This window comes from Solea senegalensis, unplaced genomic scaffold (genome assembly GCF_019176455.1).
Source record: "Solea senegalensis isolate Sse05_10M unplaced genomic scaffold, IFAPA_SoseM_1 scf7180000016027, whole genome shotgun sequence".
NCBI classification, from domain to species: domain Eukaryota; kingdom Metazoa; phylum Chordata; class Actinopteri; order Pleuronectiformes; family Soleidae; genus Solea; species Solea senegalensis.
In genome coordinates, this window is record NW_025321555.1 from 12,501 (window position 1) to 36,299 (window position 23,799).

At 43.2% G+C, this 23,799-nt stretch overlaps 18 non-coding genes across 18 annotated transcripts; all 18 read left to right on the top strand.

Moving 5' to 3' along the window:
- The first annotated feature begins 5,302 nt into the window (after positions 1–5,302).
- Positions 5,303–5,375, top strand: trnak-uuu. Its single transcript has one exon. It is a non-coding gene; the product is annotated as a tRNA-Lys (tRNA).
- Positions 5,376–5,644: 269 nt separating this feature from the next.
- Positions 5,645–5,717, top strand: trnak-uuu. The gene has a single exon. It is a non-coding gene; the product is annotated as a tRNA-Lys (tRNA).
- Positions 5,718–6,034: 317 nt separating this feature from the next.
- Positions 6,035–6,107, top strand: trnak-uuu. The gene has a single exon. It is a non-coding gene; the product is annotated as a tRNA-Lys (tRNA).
- A 296-nt stretch (positions 6,108–6,403) lies between these two features.
- On the top strand, positions 6,404–6,476 carry trnak-uuu. The gene has a single exon. It is a non-coding gene; the product is annotated as a tRNA-Lys (tRNA).
- Positions 6,477–7,069: 593 nt separating this feature from the next.
- On the top strand, positions 7,070–7,142 carry trnak-uuu. The gene has a single exon. It is a non-coding gene; the product is annotated as a tRNA-Lys (tRNA).
- A 341-nt stretch (positions 7,143–7,483) lies between these two features.
- Positions 7,484–7,556, top strand: trnak-uuu. The gene has a single exon. It is a non-coding gene; the product is annotated as a tRNA-Lys (tRNA).
- A 1,407-nt stretch (positions 7,557–8,963) lies between these two features.
- trnak-uuu lies at positions 8,964–9,036 on the top strand. Its single transcript has one exon. It is a non-coding gene; the product is annotated as a tRNA-Lys (tRNA).
- Positions 9,037–9,746: 710 nt separating this feature from the next.
- trnak-uuu lies at positions 9,747–9,819 on the top strand. Its single transcript has one exon. It is a non-coding gene; the product is annotated as a tRNA-Lys (tRNA).
- A 318-nt stretch (positions 9,820–10,137) lies between these two features.
- Positions 10,138–10,210, top strand: trnak-uuu. Its single transcript has one exon. It is a non-coding gene; the product is annotated as a tRNA-Lys (tRNA).
- A 232-nt stretch (positions 10,211–10,442) lies between these two features.
- trnak-uuu lies at positions 10,443–10,515 on the top strand. Its single transcript has one exon. It is a non-coding gene; the product is annotated as a tRNA-Lys (tRNA).
- Positions 10,516–10,811: 296 nt separating this feature from the next.
- trnak-uuu lies at positions 10,812–10,884 on the top strand. The gene has a single exon. It is a non-coding gene; the product is annotated as a tRNA-Lys (tRNA).
- Positions 10,885–11,594: 710 nt separating this feature from the next.
- trnak-uuu lies at positions 11,595–11,667 on the top strand. The gene has a single exon. It is a non-coding gene; the product is annotated as a tRNA-Lys (tRNA).
- Positions 11,668–11,984: 317 nt separating this feature from the next.
- Positions 11,985–12,057, top strand: trnak-uuu. Its single transcript has one exon. It is a non-coding gene; the product is annotated as a tRNA-Lys (tRNA).
- A 593-nt stretch (positions 12,058–12,650) lies between these two features.
- Positions 12,651–12,723, top strand: trnak-uuu. The gene has a single exon. It is a non-coding gene; the product is annotated as a tRNA-Lys (tRNA).
- A 701-nt stretch (positions 12,724–13,424) lies between these two features.
- trnak-uuu lies at positions 13,425–13,497 on the top strand. The gene has a single exon. It is a non-coding gene; the product is annotated as a tRNA-Lys (tRNA).
- Positions 13,498–14,098: 601 nt separating this feature from the next.
- trnak-uuu lies at positions 14,099–14,171 on the top strand. The gene has a single exon. It is a non-coding gene; the product is annotated as a tRNA-Lys (tRNA).
- Positions 14,172–14,480: 309 nt separating this feature from the next.
- trnak-uuu lies at positions 14,481–14,553 on the top strand. The gene has a single exon. It is a non-coding gene; the product is annotated as a tRNA-Lys (tRNA).
- A 317-nt stretch (positions 14,554–14,870) lies between these two features.
- trnak-uuu lies at positions 14,871–14,943 on the top strand. Its single transcript has one exon. It is a non-coding gene; the product is annotated as a tRNA-Lys (tRNA).
- The last annotated feature ends 8,856 nt before the right edge of the window (positions 14,944–23,799 follow it).

The following is a 23,799-nucleotide window of genomic DNA, read 5'->3' on the forward strand; positions in this document are numbered from 1 at the left end:
CATTCCATCTTCACTCCAGATACTTTGTCCTTCATAGATCAGAAGCAGTTGATGTGGAGTTAATGTATTGTTTCAGTTGACAAATCATTTACAGACCAGTTTTCTTGCTGAAGGTTCTGACAGACAACTGCTCTCCCCACTTTACTGTGTACTTCCACTGAATATTTTACAACTTCAGGAGCATGTATGGATGACAGTGCAGGTATGAAAGCTATACAAGATTCCTTGCAACACTCTTGATTTATGACAGCTAACCAGTACAGTGCTGAAGATACTGAAATAACTCTGGGACCGGGAGTACTACACATTTACTGTGTTGCAGACAGGACAGAAATATTAGGACAAGAGCACTCAGCGCGCACAGACTTCCACCAAGGCTTCAACACTTTGCTACTTTTGTCACCGTTTTACGTACCAGCCCTTGAAGGAACCTCCTTCCATTGGAAACTTCTTCCATTGTTTTCCCCCATCCCCTTTGTCTTCTTTTTATTTGTTTGTTTGGTCTTTGTCTCCTTGGCCAAACCATTTTCCTGCTGATTGCCACTCTTCACCACGTGTCATAAATACCCAGCCGGATGTTCAGTGCCAGTCTTTGCCAGATTGTTGTTTAAATCCATTTATCTTCTACCACTTTATCCTCCGCGAGGGTCATGGGGGGAGCTGTGCCTAGTGTTGATTTTCATCAACGATGACGAGGACGAAATCATTTCGTTGACAACCCTTTTTTTCATGACCAAAACATGACGTTGATTTCAATTATGACTTAAATTAATTTGTGAAAAGACTATAGTTCTTTTTTTTTATCTTCTTTTTTTGAAAAATTCTAAAATGGCTGCCAAAAACAACACTGGCTGTGCTAAAGTCAACTGACATAGTGATGACGTTTGTGCTTCCCAGTCAGAAAGCGAGCGTGCTGCAGCGTTCTGCACGAGTTGCAAACAATACTTTCATGATTTGTCAATGCCAAAGAAAAGGGAGTTGCAGTAATCCAGCTGTGAGGTGATTCAAAACATGCATTACCCTCTCCAGACCTCAAGGGGAGGATGTAGCCTTTGACTCTAAGTTGTTACAAACTTTGCCTAATCACAGAATTCAATTCTTCGTGAAACTTGAAAGCATTATTGGAGGTCACACCAAGGTTTTTAACAGATGACTGGATGTTAGGAAAAGATGGACCAAGGGGACCAGAGGGACAGTCTGGGGCATTGTGTCCTAAAATAATGGTTTGTGTCTTGTCATCTCAAATCTATCTATCCATTTTCTACCACTTTATCCTCCACATGAGGTACACGGGGAGCTGAAGCAAACCCCAGCTGACATAGGGCACAAGGCGGAGTCACACCCTGTCCAGCTCAGGGTCAACAATTCACTCTCACAATTATGTCTATGGTTAATTTAGAGTTAAGTTACAGTCCAGTATGCGTGAATGATATGAGCTCAAAATCATCATCTTTCATCATGATATTGCAATAACGATATTTGTGAAGATATTTCACAGAATTAAAGTATTCATTTCGAAACTGAACAATATAGTAAGTTCAGTAAAGATGTATTTATGATGCATAATGACTGTAAACAAACACACAGAAATAACTCGTACCCAGAGAAAACCCACGCACACACACCCTAACACCCTAACCCACAGACGGCCCTCAGTCGAACCACGATCCAAACAGGTGACCGTCTTGCTGTGAGGCATCAATGCTGGTGCAGGTTTAAAATGAAGCTCAAAAGAGGGCGTGAACAGCTGCTCACATTTCTTAAATTAATTGAATGCTGAGTGAATTTTCAGCAACATTGTAGCTCACAGGGGAGCCTTCTACTTTCAGTGTTGCCTTCATTTTCTCATTATTCACAGAGCAGAGCACTGAGTGCTGTGTTCCTGACGAAGGTGGGAGCTGAGGACATCCCAACATGATGGCTGAAAACTGGGGATTGAACAGGAACAGGAAATGTTTTCTCTGTTTGTCCTTGTGTGATAATGACATCATGAATATTTCAGCTGAACTTTACTGTATTAAAGGGATCGTTCTGGTATTTCAAAGTGGGGATGTGTGAGGAGCAGACACCTGCAGCCAGACCCCAGGCTCCCGCTCAGAGAAAACATGGCTGCCAGCAAGGTCACCAGGAAAAACAGACTGTACTCACAGCTTTGATGCACACTTGCATACTATTTCTGTTGTTTCTTTTGTAAACAGCTCACTCTCCTGCACCAAGGTAATATGTGTTTTTAGCTTGTGAGGAGGTGAACATTTGAAGTCCCTGAGGGTCAATTTCCTTTACAGCAGTCAATAATTTAAAAACACAGATAGACAAAGCCATACAAATAGATACCAATGAAACACATGGTTACTGTTATAATGACAAAGGGCAGGTCTTATTTTAGTGATTTTGTGTTAAATCTGAACAAAGCACTTATAATAAAAACATATTTGAACTGACTGTTGGAGGTAGCAGTGGATCAACAACTGCTCTGAGCTATGATGTAGTGGTGTGTGCGTGTGTGTGTGTGAGTGAGTGTGTTGCAGTTGCCCCATAGGATTACATTGTAGTGATTGCTGCCGTGTTGCAGCTGCTGGCAGAGCCAATCTACGAAGCCAGATTTAATCGTTTGTGTGAGTACTTTCCCCTCACACAACCACATTTATAACAGAAGATCATCATACTTCCGCTATACAATGATTTATTTAGAGTATTTTGTTAACTGGCTAAAAAAGTCTGTTGTGACCTGTGGCAGCCATGTTTCCACTGAAAGTTTCCAGTTACAGGGCAATGCCACAGTGCAGACTGTAGTACATTTTCATTTGCCTTTCAAGACACTGGGGACATTTAATACTAACTAAAAACCGGTCATATATTTAAAATTCAATTCAATAAACAATCAATATAAAGAAGTGGGAACAATAAAACCATTGGGTAAAGTGTGTTGAATTAGGAAAGGTGTGTTTTTGTGATACAAAACTAGTTGGTGAGGTGTATCATTGCAGGCGTAATGGTCGTCTCAAAGTGCAAAAAACAAAAAGGTGCACAAAATTAGCAACAGCATTTGTTTCACTAAGAAATAAGTGTGACATGTGATGCATGAACTTCTCAAAGTGCACATTGACAGAAGTTAGGACCATGGTGGAAAAGGGCTTGAAATGGTAGTTCAGTTTTTTTTGATGGAGGACTATACTGTATGAGGTACTTGCATATAGAGCTGTGTGCATGACTCTGACTGTGTAATAGCAAATGTGTCGTTTAAAGCGTCATCTTAGAATTATCCTCTCAGTGATTGGCAGTGAAAGGACTGAAAAACAACAATGAGCAAAAATGATGTTATGATGCAGAGACCAGCTTTTCTCCCAGAGCGGTGTGACATGGATCAGTGCTGATAAAAAGCCTAAAATGGTTGTAGCATTTCCATATGTATAGAAAAAACAATAACAATAATCAAAGAAAAGAAAATATTTGCAGCTACGGTTGCCATGGCACAGGACAGTAGACACACAACCCAGTTAACTCTATCACCCCACAGTCACAACAAATGACCTGCACTTTGTCTTGTCTGACATACAGAGGCCATGGAGAGGATGGATCACACAGTGTTTCCTCTAAATGGAGTGATTTTTCACATGATCATTAACATCAACAGGCTGAGTATTGCCCTCAATAATACAAGCTTGTTTTCTGGAGGGATCACTGAACCACATACCCTCACCTCTCAAACCCTCTCAGAGCTGGCCTAAGTGATGCTCTGTATTCAAGTGATCAGCACCTCAAACAAGTATGCATTCAGCTCAGAGCACAGAGAAACAGCTTTAATCCTGGAACTGTCAAATCTAGTATGTTTTTGTACAAATCCAAGGCACTGACTATTTTGTTCACTGGCTGATGGAGATGAGTCTGGTTCAAGTGCCTTTCAGGTTGAGCTGTGATCTTTAAGAAATTCAACATCATAGAGAGTGGGAAGCACCAGGTACATTACTTAACCTCTGAAGCTCATGTGCTTGTTTCAAAAGAAAAGACTGTAAACCAGTGTGCATCCTTTTCATGATATTCCACGATCAACCAAGATATATCTCCCTCGGTCTGTCACTCATTATCTTCTGTAGAATTTGTTCACTAGGCCAATCTTGCGGCCACCAAAGGTACCTTCAGAAGCCTGGGTAGCTCAGTCGGTAGAGCATCACACTTTTAATCTGAGGGTCTAGGGTTCAAGTCCCTATTCAGGCGCTGCTGTGCTCTTTAAGAAATTCTACTTCACAGTACAGGCCAAAAGACCTTCAAGAGAGCCCATCATGCTGCGGGAACTCATGTCCCCCATCACAATATGTGCTGCACTCACCTTGAAAACGGTTCAAATTAAGAGTTCTAGAGTCAGAGTGCTTGTTTCAATAGACAAGACAGCCAAAAAGACTGTAGACCAGTGTGCATCCTTTTCATGATATTCCACGATCAACCAAGATATATCTCCCTCTGTCACTCATTATCTTCTGTAGAATTTGTTCACTAGGCCAATTTTGCGTTCACCAAGAGCACTTTCCGAATCCTGGGTAGCTCAGTTGTTAGAGCATCAAACTTTTAATCTGAGGGTCTAGGGTTCAAGTCCCTATTCAGGCGCTGCTGTGCTTTTTAAGAAATTCTATTACACAGTACAGGCCAAAAGACCTTCAAGAGAGCCCATCATGCTCTCTTGAGCTGTGATCTTTAAGAAATTCAACATCATAGAGAGTGGGAAGCACCAGGTACATTACTTAACCTCTGAAGCTCATGTGCTTGTTTCAAAAGAAAAGACTGTAAACCAGTGTGCATCCTTTTCATGATATTCCACAATCAACCAAGATATATCTCCCTCGGTCTGTCACTTATTATCTTCTGTAGAATTTGTTCACTAGGCGAATTTTGCGGCCACCAAATGCACCTTCCAAAACCTGGGTAGCTCAGTCGGTAGAGCATCAGGCTTTTAATCTGAGGATCTAGGGTTCAAGTCCCTATTCAGGCAGAGATGTGTTACTTAAGAATTTCTACTTCACAGTACAGGCCAAAAGACCTTCAAGAGAGCCCATCATGCTGCGGGAACTCATGTCCCCAATCACAATATGGGCTGCACTCACCTTGAAAACGGTTAAAATTAAGAGTTCTAGAGTCAGAGTGCTTGTTTCAAGAGACAATACAGCCAAAAAGACTGTAGACCAGTGTGCAGCCTTATCATGATATTCCACGATCAACCAAGATATATCTCCCTCGGTCTATCACTCATTATCTTCTGTAGAATTTGTTCACTAGGCGAATTTTGCGACCACCAAATGCACCTTCCGAAGCCTGGGTAGCTCAGTCGGTAGAGCATCAGACTTTTAATCTGAGGGTCTAGGGTTCAAGTCCCTATTCAGGCGGTGATGTGTTATTTAAGAATTTCTACATCACAGTACAGGCAAAAAGACCTTCAAGCTGCGGGAACTCATGTCCCCCATCACAATATGTGCTGCACTCATCTTGAAAACGGTTCAAATTAAGACAGCCAAAAAGACTGTAGACCAGTGTGCATCCTTTTCATGATATTCCACAATCAACCAAGATATATCTCCCACGGTCTGTCACTCATTATCTTCTGTAGAATTTGTTCACTAGGCGAATTTTGCGGCCACCAAAAGCACCTTCCGAAGCCTGGGTAGCTCAGTCGGTAGAGCATCAGACTTTTAATCTGAGGGTCTAGGGTTCAAGTCCCTATTCAGGCGCTGCTGTGCTTTTTAAGAAATTCTACTTCACAGTACAGGCCAAAAGACCTTCAAGAGAGCCCATCATGCTGCGGGAACTCATGTCCCCATCACAATATGTGCTGCACTCATCTTGAAAATTTTTCAAATTAAGATTTCGAGAGTCAGAGTGCTTGTTTCAAGAGACAATACAGCCAAAAAGACTGTAGACCAGTGTGCAGCCTTATCATGATATTCCACGATCAACCAAGATATATCTCCCTCGGTCTATCACTCATTATCTTCTGTAGAATTTGTTCACTAGGCGAATTTTGCGACCACCAAATGCACCTTCCGAAGCCTGGGTAGCTCAGTCGGTAGAGCATCAGACTTTTAATCTGAGGGTCTAGGGTTCAAGTCCCTATTCAGGCGGTGATGTGTTATTTAAGAATTTCTACATCACAGTACAGGCAAAAAGACCTTCAAGCTGCGGGAACTCATGTCCCCCATCACAATATGTGCTGCACTCATCTTGAAAACGGTTCAAATTAAGTCAAAGTGCTTGTTTCAAAGCACTTTGAAAGCCAAAAAGACTGTAGACCACTGTGCAGCCTTATCATGATATTCCACGATCAACCAAGATATATCTCCCTCGGTCTGTCACTCATTATCTTCTATAGAATTTGTTCACTAGGCCAATTTTGCGGTCACCAAGAGCACTTTCTGAAGCCTGGGTAGCTCAGTCGGTAGAGCATCAGACTTTTAATCTGAGGGTCTAGGGTTCAAGTCCCTATTCAGGCGGTGATGTGTTATTTAAGAATTTCTACTTCACAGTACAGGCAAAAAGACCTTCAAGCTGCGGGAACTCATGTCCCCCATCACAATATGTGCTGCACTCACCTTGAAAACGGTTCAAAAGACTGTAAACCACTGTGCAGCCTTATCATGATATTCCACGATCAACCAAGATATATCTCCCTCAGTCTGTTGCTCATTATCTTCTATAGAATTTGTTCACTAGGCCAATTTTGCGGTCACCAAGAGCACTTTCTGAAGCCTGGGTAGCTCAGTCGGTAGAGCATCAGACTTTTAATCTGAGGGTCTAGGGTTCAAGTCCAAAAGACCTTCAAGAGAGCCCATCATGCTGCGGGAACTCATGTCCCCCATCACAATATGTGCCGCACTCATCTTGAAAACGGTTCAAATTAAGAGTTCTAGAGTCAGAGTGCTTGTTTTAAGAGACAAGACAGCCAAAAAGACTGTAAACCAGTGTGCATCCTTTTCATGATATTCCACGATCAACCAAGATATATCTCCCTCGGTCTATCACTCATTATCTTCTGTAGAATTTGTTCACTAGGCGAATTTTGCGGCCACCAAAAGCACCTTCTGAAGCCTGGGTAGCTCAGTCGGTAGAGCATCAGACTTTTAATCTGAGGGTCTAGGGTTCAAGTCCCTATTCAGGCGGAGATGTGTTATTTAAGAATTTCTACTTCACAGTACGGGCCAAAAGACCTTCAAGAGAGCCCATCATGGTGCGGTAACTCATGTCCCCCATCACAATATGTGCCGCACTCATCTTGAAAACGGTTCAAATTAAGAGTTCTAGAGTCAGAGTGCTTGTTTTACAATCACAATATGTGCTGCACTCACCTTGAAAACGGTTCAAAAGACTGTAAACCACTGTGCAGCCTTATCATGATATTCCACGATCAACCAAGATATATCTCCCTCGGTCTGTCACTCATTATCTTCTGTAGAATTTGTTCACTAGGCGAATTTTGCGACCACCAAATGCACCTTCCGAAGCCTGGGTAGCTCAGTCGGTAGAGCATCAGACTTTTAATCTGAGGGTCTAGGGTTCAAGTCCCTATTCAGGCGCTGCTCTGCCTTTTAAGAAATTCTACTTCACAGTACAGGCCAAAAGACCTTCAAGAGAGCCAATCATGCTGCGGGAACTCATGTCCCCCATCACAATATGTGCTGCACTCACCTTGAAAACGGTTCAAATTAAGAGTTCTAAGTCAGAGTGCTTGTTTCAAGAGACAAAGACAGCCAAAAAGACTGTAGACCAGTGTGCATCCTTTTCATGATATTCCACAATCAACCAAGATATATCTCCCACGGTCTGTCACTCATTATCTTCTGTAGAATTTGTTCGCTAGGCGAATTTTGCGGCCACCAGATGCACCTTCCGAAGCCTGGGTAGCTCAGTCGGTACAGCATCAGACTTTTAATCTGAGGGTCTAGGGTTCAAGTCCCTATTCAGGCGGTGATGTGTTATTTAAGAATTTCTACATCACAGTACAGGCAAAAAGACCTTCAAGAGAGCCCATCATGCTGCGGGAACTCATTTCCCCCATCACAACATGTGCTGCACTCATCTTGAAAATGGTTCAAATTAAGTCAGAGTGCTTGTTTCAAAAGACAAGACAGCCAAAAAGACTGTAGACCAGTGTGCAGCCTTATCATGATATTCCACGATCAACCAAGATATATCTCCCTCGGTCTGTCACTCATTATCTTCTGTAGAATTTGTTCACTAGGCGAATTTTGCGACCACCAAATGCACCTTCCGAAGCCTGGGTAGCTCAGTCAGTAGAGCATCAGACTTTTAATGTGAGGGTCTAGGGTTCAAGTCCCTATTCAGGCGGTGATGTGTTATTTAAGAATTTCTACATCACAGTACAGGCAAAAAGATCTTCAAGCTGCGGGAACTCATGTCCCCCATCACAATATGTGCTGCACTCATCTTGAAAACGGTTCAAATTAAGTCAAAGTGCTTGTTTCAAAGCACTTTGAAAGCCAAAAAGACTGTAGACCACTGTGCAGCCTTATCATGATATTCCACGATCAACCAAGATATATCTCCCTCAGTCTGTCGCTCATTATCTTCTATAGAATTTGTTCACTAGGCCAATTTTGCGGTCACCAAGAGCACTTTCTGAAGCCTGGGTAGCTCAGTCGGTAGAGCATCAGACTTTTAATCTGAGGGTCTAGGGTTCAAGTCCAAAAGACCTTCAAGAGAGCCCATCATGCTGCGGGAACTCATGTCCCCCATCACAATATGTGCCGCACTCATCTTGAAAACGGTTCAAATTAAGAGTTCTAGAGTCAGAGTGCTTGTTTTAAGAGACAAGACAGCCAAAAAGACTGTAAACCAGTGTGCATTCTTTTCATGATATTCCACAATCAACCAAGATATATCTCCCACGGTCTGTCACTTATTATCTTCTGTAGAATTTGTTCACTAGGCGAATTTTGCGGCCACCAGATGCACCTTCCGAAGCCTGGGTAGCTCAGTCGGTAGAGCATCAGACTTTTAATCTGAGGGTCTAGGGTTCAAGTCCCTATTCAGGCGGAGATGTGTTATTTAAGAATTTCTACTTCACAGTACGGGCCAAAAGACCTTCAAGAGAGCCCATCATGGTGCGGTAACTCATGTCCCCCATCACAATATGTGCCGCACTCATCTTGAAAACGGTTCAAATTAAGAGTTCTAGAGTCAGAGTGCTTGTTTTACAATCACAATATGTGCTGCACTCACCTTGAAAACGGTTCAAAAGACTGTAAACCACTGTGCAGCCTTATCATGATATTCCACGATCAACCAAGATATATCTCCCTCGGTCTGTCACTCATTATCTTCTGTAGAATTTGTTCACTAGGCGAATTTTGCGACCACCAAATGCACCTTCCGAAGCCTGGGTAGCTAAATCGGTAGAGCATCAGACTTTTAATCTGAGGGTCTAGGGTTCAAGTCCCTATTCAGGCGCTGATGTGTTATTTAAGAATTTCTACATCACAGTACAGGCAAAAAGACCTTCAAGCTGCGGGAACTCATGTCCCCCATCACAATATGTGCTGCACTCATCTTGAAAACGGTTCAAATTAAGTCAAAGTGCTTGTTTCAAAGCACTTTGACAGCCAAAAAGACTGTAGACCAGTGTGCATCCTTTTCATGATATTCCACAATCAACCAAGATATATCTCCCTCGGTCTGTCACTCATTATCTTCTGTAGAATTTGTTCACTAGGCCAATTTTGCGGCCACCAAAAGCACTTCCCGAAGCCTGGGTAGCTCAGTCGGTAGAGCATCAGACTTTTAATCTGAGGGTCTAGGGTTCAAGTCCCTATCCAGGCGCTGCTGTGCTTTTTAAGAAATTCTACTTCACAGTACAGGCCAAAAGACCTTCAAGAGAGCCCATCATGCTGCGGGAACTCATGTCCCCCATCACAATATGGGCTGCACTCATCTTGAAAATTTTTCAAATTAAGATTTCGAGAGTCAGAGTGCTTGTTTCAAGAGACAATACAGCCAAAAAGACTGTAGACCAGTGTGCAGCCTTATCATGATATTCCACTATCAACCAAGATATATCTCCCTCGGTCTATCACTCATTATCTTCTGTAGAATTTGTTCACTAGGCGAATTTTGCGACCACCAAATACACCTTCCGAAGCCTGGGTAGCTCAGTCGGTAGAGCATCAGACTTTTAATCTGAGGGTCTAGGGTTCAAGTCCCTATTCAGGCGGTGATGTGTTATTTAACAATTTCTACTTCACAGTACAGGCAAAAAGACCTTCAAGCTGCGGGAACTCATGTCCCCCATCACAATATGTGCTGCACTCACCTTGAAAATGGTTCAAAAGACTGTAAACCACTGTGCAGCCCTATCATGATATTCCACGATCAACCACAACTCCCTCGTTCTGTAGAATTTGTTCACCAGGCAAATTTTGCGGCCACCAAAAGCACCTTCGGAAGCCTGGGTAGCTCAGTCGGTAGAGCATCAGACTTTTAATCTGAGGGTCTAGGGTTCAAGTCCCTATTCAGGCGGTGATGTGTTATTTAAGAATTTCTACATCACAGTACAGGCAAAAAGACCTTCAAGCTGCGGGAACTCATGTCCCCCATCACAATATGTGCTGCACTCATCTTGAAAACGGTTCAAATTAAGTCAAAGTGCTTGTTTCAAAGCACTTTGACAGCCAAAAAGACTGTAGACCAGTGTGCATCCTTTTCATGATATTCCACAATCAACCAAGATATATCTCCCTCGGTCTGTCACTTATTATCTTCTGTAGAATTTGTTCACTAGGCGAATTTTGCGGCCACCAGATGCACCTTCCGAAGCCTGGGTAGCTCAGTCGGTAGAGCATCAGACTTTTAATCTGAGGGTCTAGGGTTCAAGTCCCTATTCAGGCGGAGATGTGTTATTTAAGAATTTCTACTTCACAGTACGGGCCAAAAGACCTTCAAGAGAGCCCATCATGCTGCGGGAACTCATGTCCCCCATCACAATATGTGCCCCACTCATCTTGAAAACGGTTCAAATTAAGAGTTCTAGAGTCAGAGTGCTTGTTTTACAATCACAATATGTGCTGCACTCACCTTGAAAACGGTTCAAAAGACTGTAAACCACTGTGCAGCCTTATCATGATATTCCACGATCAACCAAGATATATCTCCCTCGGTCTGTCACTCATTATCTTCTGTAGAATTTGTTCACTAGGCGAATTTTGCGACCACCAAATGCACCTTCCGAAGCCTGGGTAGCTCAGTCAGTAGAGCATCAGACTTTTAATGTGAGGGTCTAGGGTTCAAGTCCCTGTTCAGGCGGTGATGTGTTATTTAAGAATTTCTACATCACAGTACAGGCAAAAAGACCTTCAAGCTGCGGGAACTCATGTCCCCCATCACAATATGTGCTGCACTCATCTTGAAAACGGTTCAAATTAAGTCAAAGTGCTTGTTTCAAAGCACTTTGACAGCCAAAAAGACTGTAGACCAGTGTGCATCCTTTTCATGATATTCCACAATCAACCAAGATATATCTCCCACGGTCTGTCACTCATTATCTTCTGTAGAATTTGTTCACTAGGCGAATTTTGCGGCCACCAAAATCAACTTCCGAAGCCTGGGTAGCTCAGTCGGTAGAGCATCAGACTTTTAATCTGAGGGTCTAGGGTTCAAGTCCCTATTCAGGCGCTACTGTGCTTTTTAAGAAATTCTACTTCACAGTACAGGCCAAAAGACCTTCAAGAGAGCCCATCATGCTGCGGGAACTCATGTCCCCATCACAATATGTGCTGCACTCATCTTGAAAATTTTTCAAATTAAGATTTCGAGAGTCAGAGTGCTTGTTTCAAGAGACAATACAGCCAAAAAGACTGTAGACCAGTGTGCAGCCTTATCATGATATTCCACGATCAACCAAGATATATCTCCCTCGGTCTATCACTCATTATCTTCTGTAGAATTTGTTCACTAGGCGAATTTTGCGACCACCAAATGCACCTTCCGAAGCCTGGGTAGCTCAGTCGGTAGAGCATCAGACTTTTAATCTGAGGGTCTAGGGTTCAAGTCCCTATTCAGGCGGTGATGTGTTATTTAACAATTTCTACTTCACAGTACAGGCAAAAAGACCTTCAAGCTGCGGGAACTCATGTCCCCCATCACAATATGTGCTGCACTCACCTTGAAAATGGTTCAAAAGACTGTAAACCACTGTGCAGCCTTATCATGATATTCCACGATCAACCAAGATATATCTCCCTCAGTCTCTCGCTCATTATCTTCTATAGAATTTGTTCACTAGGCCAATTTTGCGGTCACCAAGAGCACTTTCTGAAGCCTGGGTAGCTCAGTCGGTAGAGCATCAGACTTTTAATCTGAGGGTCTAGGGTTCAAGTCCAAAAGACCTTCAAGAGAGCCCATCATGCTGCGGGAACTCATGTCCCCCATCACAATATGTGCCGCACTCATCTTGAAAACGGTTCAAATTAAGAGTTCTAGAGTCAGAGTGCTTGTTTTAAGAGACAAGACAGCCAAAAAGACTGTAAACCAGTGTGCATTCTTTTCATGATATTCCACAATCAACCAAGATATATCTCCCACGGTCTGTCACTTATTATCTTCTGTAGAATTTGTTCACTAGGCGAATTTTGCGGCCACCAGATGCACCTTCCGAAGCCTGGGTAGCTCAGTCGGTAGAGCATCAGACTTTTAATCTGAGGGTCTAGGGTTCAAGTCCCTATTCAGGCGGAGATGTGTTATTTAAGAATTTCTACTTCACAGTACGGGCCAAAAGACCTTCAAGAGAGCCCATCATGGTGCGGTAACTCATGTCCCCCATCACAATATGTGCCGCACTCATCTTGAAAACGGTTCAAATTAAGAGTTCTAGAGTCAGAGTGCTTGTTTTACAATCACAATATGTGCTGCACTCACCTTGAAAACGGTTCAAAAGACTGTAAACCACTGTGCAGCCTTATCATGATATTCCACGATCAACCAAGATATATCTCCCTCGGTCTGTCACTCTGTAGAATTTGTTCACTAGGCGAATTTTGCGACCACCAAATGCACCTTCCGAAGCCTGGGTAGCTAAATCGGTAGAGCATCAGACTTTTAATCTGAGGGTCTAGGGTTCAAGTCCCTATTCAGGCGCTGATGTGTTATTTAAGAATTTCTACATCACAGTACAGGCAAAAAGACCTTCAAGCTGCGGGAACTCATGTCCCCCATCACAATATGTGCTGCACTCACCTTGAAAACGGTTCAAATTAAGTCAAAGTGCTTGTTTCAAAGCACTTTGACAGCCAAAAAGACTGTAGACCAGTGTGCATCCTTTTCATGATATTCCACAATCAACCAAGATATATCTCCCTCGGTCTGTCACTCATTATCTTCTGTAGAATTTGTTCACTAGGTGAATTTTGCGACCACCAAATGCACCTTCCGAAGCCTGGGTAGCTCAGTCGGTAGAGCATCAGACTTTTAATCTGAGGGTCTAGGGTTCAAGTCCCTATTCAGGCGGTGATGTGCTTTTTAAGAAATTCTACTTCACAGTACAGGCCAAAAGACCTTCAAGCTGCGGGAACTCATGTCCCCCATCACAATATGTGCTGCACTCACCTTGAAAATGGTTCAAAAGACTGTAAACCACTGTGCAGCCCTATCATGATATTCCACGATCAACCACAACTCCCTCGTTCTGTAGAATTTGTTCACCAGGCAAATTTTGCGGCCACCAAAAGCACCTTCAGAAGCCTGGGTAGCTCAGTCGGTAGAGCATCAGACTTTTAATCTGAGGGTCTAGGGTTCAGGTCACTATTCAGGCGGTGATGTGCTATTTAAGAATTTCTACATCACAGTACAGGCAAAAAGACCTTCAAGCTGCGGGAACTCATGTCCCCCATCACAATATGTGCTGCACTCATCTTGAAAACGGTTCAAATTAAGTCAAAGTGTTTGTTTCAAAGCACTTTGACAGCCAAAAAGACTGTAAACCAGGGTGCATCCTTTTCATGATATTCCACGATCAACCGAGATATATCTCCCTCGGTCTGTCACTCATTATCTTCTGTAGAATTTGTTCACTAGGCGAATTTTGCGGCCACCAAAAGCACCTTCCGAAGCCTGGGTAGCTCAGTCGGTAGAGCATCAGACTTTTAATCTGAGGGTCTAGGGTTCAAGTCCCTATTCAGGCGGAGATGTGTTATTTAAGAATTTCTACTTCACAGTACAGGCCAAAAGACCTTCAAGAGAGCCCATCATGCTGCGGGAACTCATGTCCCCCATCACAATATGTGCTGCACTCATCTTGAAAACGGTTCAAATTAAGTCAAAGTGCTTGTTTCAAAGCACTTTGACAGCCAAAAAGACTGTAAACCAGGGTGCATCCTTTTCATGATATTCCACGATCAACCAAGATATATCTCCCTCGGTCTGTCACTCATTATCTTCTGTAGAATTTGTTCACTAGGTGAATTTTGCGACCACCAAATGCACCTTCCGAAGCCTGGGTAGCTCAGTCGGTAGAGCATCAGACTTTTAATCTGAGGGTCTAGGGTTCAAGTCCCTATTCAGGCGCTGCTGTGCTTTTTAAGAAATTCTACTTCACAGTACAGGCCAAAAGACCTTCAAGAGAGCCCATCATGCTGCGGGAACTCATGTCCCCATCACAATATGTGCTGCACTCATCTTGAAAATTTTTCAAATTAAGATTTCGAGAGTCAGAGTGCTTGTTTCAAAAGATAATACAGCCAAAAAGACTGTAGACCAGTGTGCAGCCTTATCATGATATTCCACTATCAACCAAGATATATCTCCCTCGGTCTATCACTCATTATCTTCTGTAGAATTTGTTCACTAGGCGAATTTTGCGACCACCAAATACACCTTCCGAAGCCTGGGTAGCTCAGTCGGTAGAGCATCAGACTTTTAATCTGAGGGTCTAGGGTTCAAGTCCCTATTCAGGCGGTGATGTGTTATTTAAGAATTTCTACTTCACAGTACAGGCAAAAAGACCTTCAAGCTGCGGGAACTCATGTCCCCCATCACAATATGTGCTGCACTCACCTTGAAAACGGTTCAAAAGACTGTAAACCACTGTGCAGCCTTATCATGATATTCCACGATCAACCAAGATATATCTCCCTCAGTCTGTTGCTCATTATCTTCTATAGAATTTGTTCACTAGGCCAATTTTGCGGTCACCAAGAGCACTTTCTTAAGCCTGGGTAGCTCAGTCGGTAGAGCATCAGACATTTAATCTGAGGGTCTAGGGTTCAAGTCCAAAAGACCTTCAAGAGAGACCATCATGCTGCGGGAACTCATGTCCCCCATCACAATTTGTGCTGTACTCACCTTGAAAACTGTTCAAATTAAGAGTTCTCGAGTCAGAGTGCTTATTTCAAGAGAAAAGACAGCCAAAAAGACTGTAGACCAGTGTCCATCCTTTTCAAGATATTCCACGATCAACCACAACTCCCTCGATCTGTAGAATTTGTTCACCAGGCAAATTTTGCGGCCACCAAGAGCACCTTCAGAAGCCTGTGTAGCTCAGTCGGTAGAGCATCAGACTTTTAATCTGAGGGTCTAGGGTTCAAGTCTCTATTCAGGCGGTGATGTGTTATTTAAGAATTTCTACATCACAGTACAGGCAAAAAGACTTTCAAGCTGCGGGAACTCATGTCCCCCATCACAATATGTGCTGCACTAGACCCTAGACCCTCAGATTAAAAGTCTGATGCTCTACCGACTGAGCTACACAGGCTTCTGAAGGTGCTCTTGGTGGCCGCAAAATTTGCCTGGTGAACAAATTCTACAGATCGAGGGAGTTGTGGTTGATCGTGGAATATCATGATAAGGCTGCACACTGGTCTACAGTCTTTTTGGCTGTATTGTCTCTCATCTTGAAAACGGTTCAAATTAAGTCAAAGTGCTTGTTTCAAAGCACTTTGACAGCCAAAAAGACTGTAGACCAGTGTGCATCCTTTTCATGATATTCCACGATCAACCAAGATATATCTCCCTCGGTCTGTCACTCATTATCTTCTGTAGAATTTGTTCACTAGGCGAATTTTGCGGCCACCAGATGCACCTTCCGAAGCCTGGGTAGCTCAGTCGGTAGAGCATCAGACTTTTAATCTGATGGAAACAGTCCCTGTTCAGGCGGTTTTTCCTTTCACCCCGGTGGAGGCAGACGCTGCACATCTGGCAGTCTGGTCCTTTCTTCTTCTGTTCTCTTCTCTATAATATTGTAAAGGTATCTGCCTTTCTATATAAAGGGCCTTGAGATAATGCATGTTGTCAATAAAAAATAACCTTGAACTGAAATTTAATTAAATCTTTGAGTCTGACTGAAATTTGTGTCATCAGCACTCAACTTCAACTTGAGTTCTGGGAAGTTCTGCCCAGAGTTCTAGATCTGTCCATTGTCCCTGACCTGCTTTCTGCACTTGTGTTTTTTCAGTCAGTGAAAGTATGATGATGTTTTTCACTGTCTTCAGTGTACAGTGAGGAAAGTTGTAGGAAATTGGTTATACTGTTGCCAGTCAAGCAACCCACAATTCTTCCTGGTGACGCGCAAGAGAAAAATGATCCAAAACGCACGTCTGTGGGGAAATTAACAAACCTAGAAGCATTAGTTTCTGTCTCAGTGAGTAAGGGAAGGAAGAAGAAAAAACACAGATGTTTTGGAAGGTTTCATCTGTGAGACTCAGCAGTTTGATGATGACTGAGGCCTTGTTCCCTCATCTACTCTGTTTTCTTCTCTGCTTTTCTGTAGCAGTTATCTCAGGGATGCAGAAAAACCATTCCGGAGAATCGTTATAGTTTTCTGTTTGACAAACGGTTCACCACACGGCGCCAACCTGAAAGAGGAAGCAGAGGAGGGCTGAGGAAATATAATGTGAAGGAAGCAGTGATGGATTAAAGGCAACATGGGGGAGGACTGATGGACAAGGAGGGGTTAGAGGAGTTTGGGCAGGATGAAAGTATGGAGGGAAATGTGTGTTTATTGTGCAAAAGCAAATAGAATGGATTTGAAAGCAAATAACTATTTGCAAGCAGATCAATTTTGTTCTCGCAGTAACGAAGTAGAGAGGGTTAACGAACTAGACGTTTGAGAATAGATGAGTTTTTACTGGGGCTGGGACTTTGGCGTGTTCATTTCCATTAACTAATTAATTACAGAAAGAAATAACGCATTAAAAAATGTTGCTTCTTTTGTAAAACATTGATATGCAATTAAAATGTGATTCATTGTGATTAATTAATTACAAAGCACCTAATTAATTAGATGATCTTTTTAATCAAGTTTCAATCTAGTTTTTATGTCACGTTTGTTACTTTTCTTAGTAAAACCATTAATGTTGTATTTGAACTGCCACAGCTGTCACAACGCGGTGAGACCTGTCCTGTTTTTACATTGTGACTTCCTGTGTTTTATTTTGAAAGTAACTTCCCTCTCATTTCAGACCACTTGCCCTTCCTGTCACCAGCCTGATCACCTCCCTTGATTGCCCCTATTGTTTCCACCTGTTGCCCCACCCTCATGTGTATTTAGTTTCTGCATCTCCCTGCCAGAGCGTCACCATTTATGCGTGAGTTTGTTGTTGATAAGTTTTTTTTACTTTGAACCTTTTTCGTTATCTGTAGTTTAACCTCTTTATAATTTATTGTAGCATTTTTATGGCCTGATTATTTTTGCATGCTACAAATGGTCAAGCAAACCGTGTGTTTTTATAACTTTGTCGTATGTATTTTCATTTTTGTATACACAAATGTGTTTGAAGCCTGGAAGAGGATCTAATTAAGCCACTCGTCAACAGAAAGTTAATAAATGCAATGATATTAATATAAATAAACCTTAAAGCCCAAAGCAATGCATTTGGGACCATAAAAATAGGTTAGGTTTCCACAACCAATTATGAGATGTTGAATGTCTGGCTTCATCCATATTTCTCTGGTGTTTACGAGCATTGAAAGTGTAAACACACATTTTCAGTTTAAACACCTGCTCCCTTGTGTCCCTGTATGTTGCTGGAGCCACTGATAAAATGAATTTGTTTTCTTTGGGTATAAAATATCAGTTCTATTCTTGCTGTGGGGTAATGGCTTCCTTATCTGACCCGTGTAGCCTGGAATTAAAGGGAAGTGAAATACAAGCATGCAAATACATACAACCTCTGGACACACACACATGCATCTACACCCAACACACACAGTCATTTCCAATGAAGAAAATAAGCATGCTGAACTCAGACAGGCATGTACACACACACACATCAATGTCATCAACAAGATAAAGCCAGTTGAGGGGAAGCTAATTGTTTGTGCAGCAGCCTGGTGCTTTGCCATTCCCACCTAAGGCATTATCCATCCAACAAGCCATATCCTGACTTATTAACAAGACTCCTGTGAACCATGTGATTCTGTCATGACTGCAATCACAAATGAAAGTAAAACATGCAACGCGTTTATACATGCACATCTGAGTTGAAATACTAGTGCTAACTGAGCTGCAGTTGCATGTCTTAATATCACAAGCTGTGGTACATTACATCTATAGTTATCCACTGAACATAACTGAGGAAAACATTAAAACGCAGTGAAAAGTGCACGCGCGCCACAAAAAGCCTTTTGCCTGATGACATGTAAAACCTGCAGGACAGAGGCTCCCGAGGACCAGGATTGACAAACATTTATTTGTACCATAAACATCTCAGAAGTCATCTTATTTTCGCGGTACAGACTAACAGTGAAGTTGCCCCTGATGGTGATTCAAGAGATTGATTATCTAAGTCATACTCGATATTTTCAGCAACATAAAAGTCTTCAGAGCCAGACGAGAACAATGAGGCCCAGACTGACTAAATGATGATTGACATCATTTCACTGCTTCAAAATAAAAACATAAACAACAAGAAAGACAGAGTCCGCGCCTGCAGCTGCCTGCACAGTCTATTGTCTGACATTATTACGTTGTTGTTGTTTTGTCTCCCATTGTCTTTGTCCTCTTTGTCTGCCAGTGCTTTTTCCTCCTGTCATTTCTCTCCCTCTGCTGTCATTCACTCTTTCTTTTCCACTTAATGACACTGAAAGCATTTGACAGAAATTGCATGACATCACCCTCCTGTTTCCTCACTTCTGTCTCTCTCTGTCGTTTCACATTCAACAGCTATATTCTGTATTGAAGGTTTTGAAGGAGGTTTGAAGGAGTGAGAAAAGCCAGAGCTAAGGGAAGTTTTAATATGTCTGTTCTAGTGGAGACTGCAACATCTAGAACATCTGGTTAGAAACATATATAATAATTTATACGTGATCATTTAGACTGTCAGTGATTCCTTGATTGTTTCCACCTGTTGCCCCACTCTCATCATCCATGCCAGAGCAACATTGTTCATGCCCATCGCTCATGCCAGAGCATCATCGCCCATGCCAGAGCAACATCGCTCATGCCAGAGCCACATGCCATCGCCATCGCCCATGCCAGAGCGCCATCGCCCAGAGGCCATCGCTCATGTCAGAGGACATCGCTCATGCCAGAGGGACATCGCCCATGCCAGAGGGACATCGCTCATACCAGAGCGCCATCGCCCATGCCAGCGCCATCGCTCATGCCAGAGCGGCATGCCAGAGTGTCATCGTTCATGCCAGAGCACATCGTCATGCCAGAGCGACATCGCTCATGCCAGAGCGTCATCGTTCATGCCAGAGCCATCGCCCATGCCAGAGCCGCCATCGCCCATGCCAGAGCCGCCATCGCTCATGTCAGAGGGACATCGTCATGCCAGAGGACCATCATCGCACCAGAGCGCCATCGCCCATGCCAGAGTGTCATCGTTCAGAGCGACATCGCTCATGCCAGAGCATATCGCTCATGCCAGAGCGCCATCGCCCATGCCAGAGCTTACATCGTCATGCCAGAGCGTCCATGCCAGAGCGACATCGCTCATGCCAGAGCATCATCGTCCATGCCAGAGCAACATCGTCATGCCAGAGCATCATGCCAGAGCGACATCGCATCATCGCCAGAGCGACATCGTCATGCCAAGATCGTCCATACATCGCCCATGCCAGAGCATCATCGATGCAGAGCGACATGCCGCGACATCGTTCATGCCAGAGCGACATCGTTCATGCCAGAGCGACATCGTTCATGCCAGAGCGACATCGTTCATGCCACATCCAGCATTTGCCCTCGAGTAGAGGTTGATTTTAACTAACTAATTAAATGTAAAAATTGTGAGATGTTGTTTATTTGCTCATTTGAGTGTCACTTGTGGTCCCTGAACAGCTGCTGTAGCTTCAGTCTACAGGGGATGAAACTCAACAAGGAGGGATAAACAGAATCAGATAGAGGGGATGAATGAGAACAAACACAAAAACATGTTCATAAATCAGTGGAAGAACTTTAGCTGTCAAAAAGCTTCCAAAAACTTTAGCTGATGACTGTTTTTCATCACTGTAAAAGACAGTAACACACACACACGACCCTATACACTATATCAGAAACTATATATGGTTGATCGTTGAAGGTTGATGGTTGAAGGTGGATGGTTGATGGTTGATGGTTGAAGGTTGAAGGTTGATGGTTGATGGTTGAAGTTGCTGATGGTTGGAAGGTCGGCGGTTGATGGTTGATGGTTGAAGGCCTATGGTTGATGGTTGATGGTTGTGCTGGTTTTATGGTTGATGGTTGATGGTTGAAGGTCGGCGGTTGATGGTTGAAGGGTTTGGCGGTTGATGGTTGAAGGTCGATGGTTGATGGTTGATGGTTGAAGGTCGGCGGTTGATGGTTGAAGGTCGGCGGTTGATGGTTGAAGGTCGATGGTTGATGGTTGAAGGTCGATGGTTGATGGTTGAAGGTTGATGGTTGATGGTTGCTGACCAGATGCTTTTCTTCCCATGAAACACTGAAGCTGCTCTGATGTCAAGCTCTAACTCGCCACTGCCAAAGTAAGTGAAACGTTCCACTGTTTCCACCTGGCTGTTAATGACAATGATGTTCAGTAGTGGTTTCCCACCTCCGTTGCCTTGGTCTTCTCAGATCTTTCCCAGCAAACCTCTCTAGCTCTGTGGTTAGGTGCTGTAGATCCTGCAGGGCTAGGTCTCTGCCAGCCTTGCTTCTTCCCTCCATCTGATCCCCTCTCTGCCGTCTCTAGTGGTCATTCTCTTGACTTGAATATTTAAGCAAACTCTAATAAGAATTTGGATAAATCTTTACAAGCTGGGACTGTTAGACCAACTGAATGTGAAGCTGAAAATATTGATGACATGTACTTTCTACATGCTGCACTATAAATGATCTTTATTATTATTATTAGTATTATTATCATAACTTTTGATTTATTTGTGAGATTCACCTTGATGAAAACCAAGTTCTGTTCATGTATGTTCTGTATGTGCAGCAATGACTGTGTGTTTAGTCATTTAAAAGCAAGGTACTTTTATGTACTGTTACACCGCTAATGTATAGACATGATAAACATCAACAAAATCAGAGATTTGTGGTTTTGTGCTAAATAACAAATAATACAACGCGTCATAATCAAACCATCTTTGTGTTCAAACCCAGAATTCCTGCCACAAAGAAACCCAAAGGAAAACGCGGTCACATGGTTTTCCAGCTCTCCTGCATGGAGAGCTCCAGTCGCTGACATCACACGACCAAAGTCACGACGCCGCTCACCTCTGCAGACGTACTGTACTCACCAAGAACAACGTGAACAAAGCGATTATTTACATGCCACTGCCCAGTGACAACAGCGCTATCTTTAGCCGGTGGACTCCAGAAGTGAATGTTTGTCACAAAACCAGATTGCATCCATTTGTTTCCCTCCAGGCTCTTGTAAGCTTTCAGTGACTCTCTGGAGTAAGAAGAAGGGAAGTTGAAGATGTCAGGATACTGATCCGGTCCAGCCTACGTCCAGGACATGATCAAAACCTACACCCCAGCCCGGGTATGAAATGTAATGTAATGTAATACTGCAGGTCTGGAATAATGTCCTCTAACCCATAAATTAGTAATAATTATCATAATTAGTAACAGTCATATTTAGCGTGTTATGTTTTTTAATCGCATTAATCTCATTTTTAATCTCTAACTTTACTGTTTCTTGCCTTGCAGCGAGAAGACCCGGGTTCGAGCCCCGGTTGGAACAAGGGCCTTTCTGCATGGAGTTTGCATGTTCTCCCCGTGTGTGCGTGGGTTCTCTCCGGGTTCTCCGGCTTCCTCCCACAGTCCAAAAACATGCAATGTGGGGAATAGGTGAATTGGACACTCTAAATTGACCATAGGAGTGAGTGTGAGAGTGAATGGTTGTTTGTCTCTAGTTGTGTGGCCCTGCGATGGACTGGCGAACTGTCCAGGGTGTACCCCGCCTATCGCCCGATGTAGCTGAGATTGGCACAGCACCCCCCGCGACCCTCTGGTGGAGGATAAAGCGGTTAGATGATGACTGACTGACAGTTTTCCTGTGTTGGGCTTCTTGTGCTTGAGTTGTTGGGGGTGGAAAACAATGGTCAGTCACACCCTGAAGTGGACATATGCTGTCTTTGTGTGGTACTGTGGGAAGTGGATAAATATTTTTGTAATCAAGGTTTGACTTAACTCCACAAATACTTTACTGTTATTGTTATTTAATAGATATAAAGAAAAGCCCTCCTAAGGGTGTGGAGGTCACCAGTGCCCAGTCTCACATCTCAGACATCTCAGAAAGAACAATAAAACAAAACAATGAAAGCTGAAAAGATCAAGGCTAAAACTCATTTGGAGATCCCAATGAAAAAAGTACTGGACCCTGGTCTGGGTCCAGGACTGGGTTAGGAGATATCAACATGTCATTATTTCTATCAGAGAGAGAGATGTGTGTGTGTGAGTCTATGTATTACTATAAATACAATTCAAGGACTTTCCAGGACAAAGTGAATGCGCTGACTCAGCTTAAGATGGGAGGACAACTTATAAGAGATGCTTTGTCCACTTCTATTGATCTGCTTGTGGACATGCGATTGTCCTTAGGATCTTGGTCAAAGTCAGTCTTTTCATTTCCATTTCCCTCTCCAGTCTTTTATTCAGAGCGGAACTCTTTCTCAAGCACAGTAACAATAAAAAAAACCTAATAATAACTGCACTTTAGGTTTGTCTTCTTACCTCAGTGTAAAAAAACATGTTATATTTCCTGAAGATGAGCAAATGAAGGAGAGACGAAGAGAACGAAGAGCAGACTCCTGCTGTGAGGCTGCGGTACCACTGTCACAGAAAGAGACAGAGTGTGGAAGTGAAAATGTAGCTTCTCTTCAGTGTTTGTTCGAGGAGAGGAGAAGTTTTTCCTTTAGCTCACAATCCAGTTGGGTTCTTCAAAGGAAACATGAGCCACTTCATGCCACACATGAGGAATTTGAATACTTTTCCATCATTCAAAGTTCATTAATGTCCCACTGTCCAGTCAACACATTCAAATCTGCAGTAGGAATGTTTTCACAGATTTTCAAGGCCCCAGGCTTAGGGGATCTAGGGCCCACCATCAAACAATGGCTCTGAGCCCGACCAGGCCCACAGCCATTGTGTCATTGCAGTCTCCTGTGCACACAATGCATTCCATTGCCTCAAAAGTTGGGACTGGGATTGAGGCCACACCTGAGTTAAGTCCACCACTCTTCACAGGACTTTTCCATTATACAGTTCTAACATCACTTGGCTCATCTCGACTCGCCGCGGTCTGCTGGTCAGGTGCAGATGTTCCTGTGTTTGGTGGCTGATGAGAGGATCCAGAGAGAACTCATGGCAAAGCCGTGCTATGATGACCCCGCCCATGTTGAGCAGGT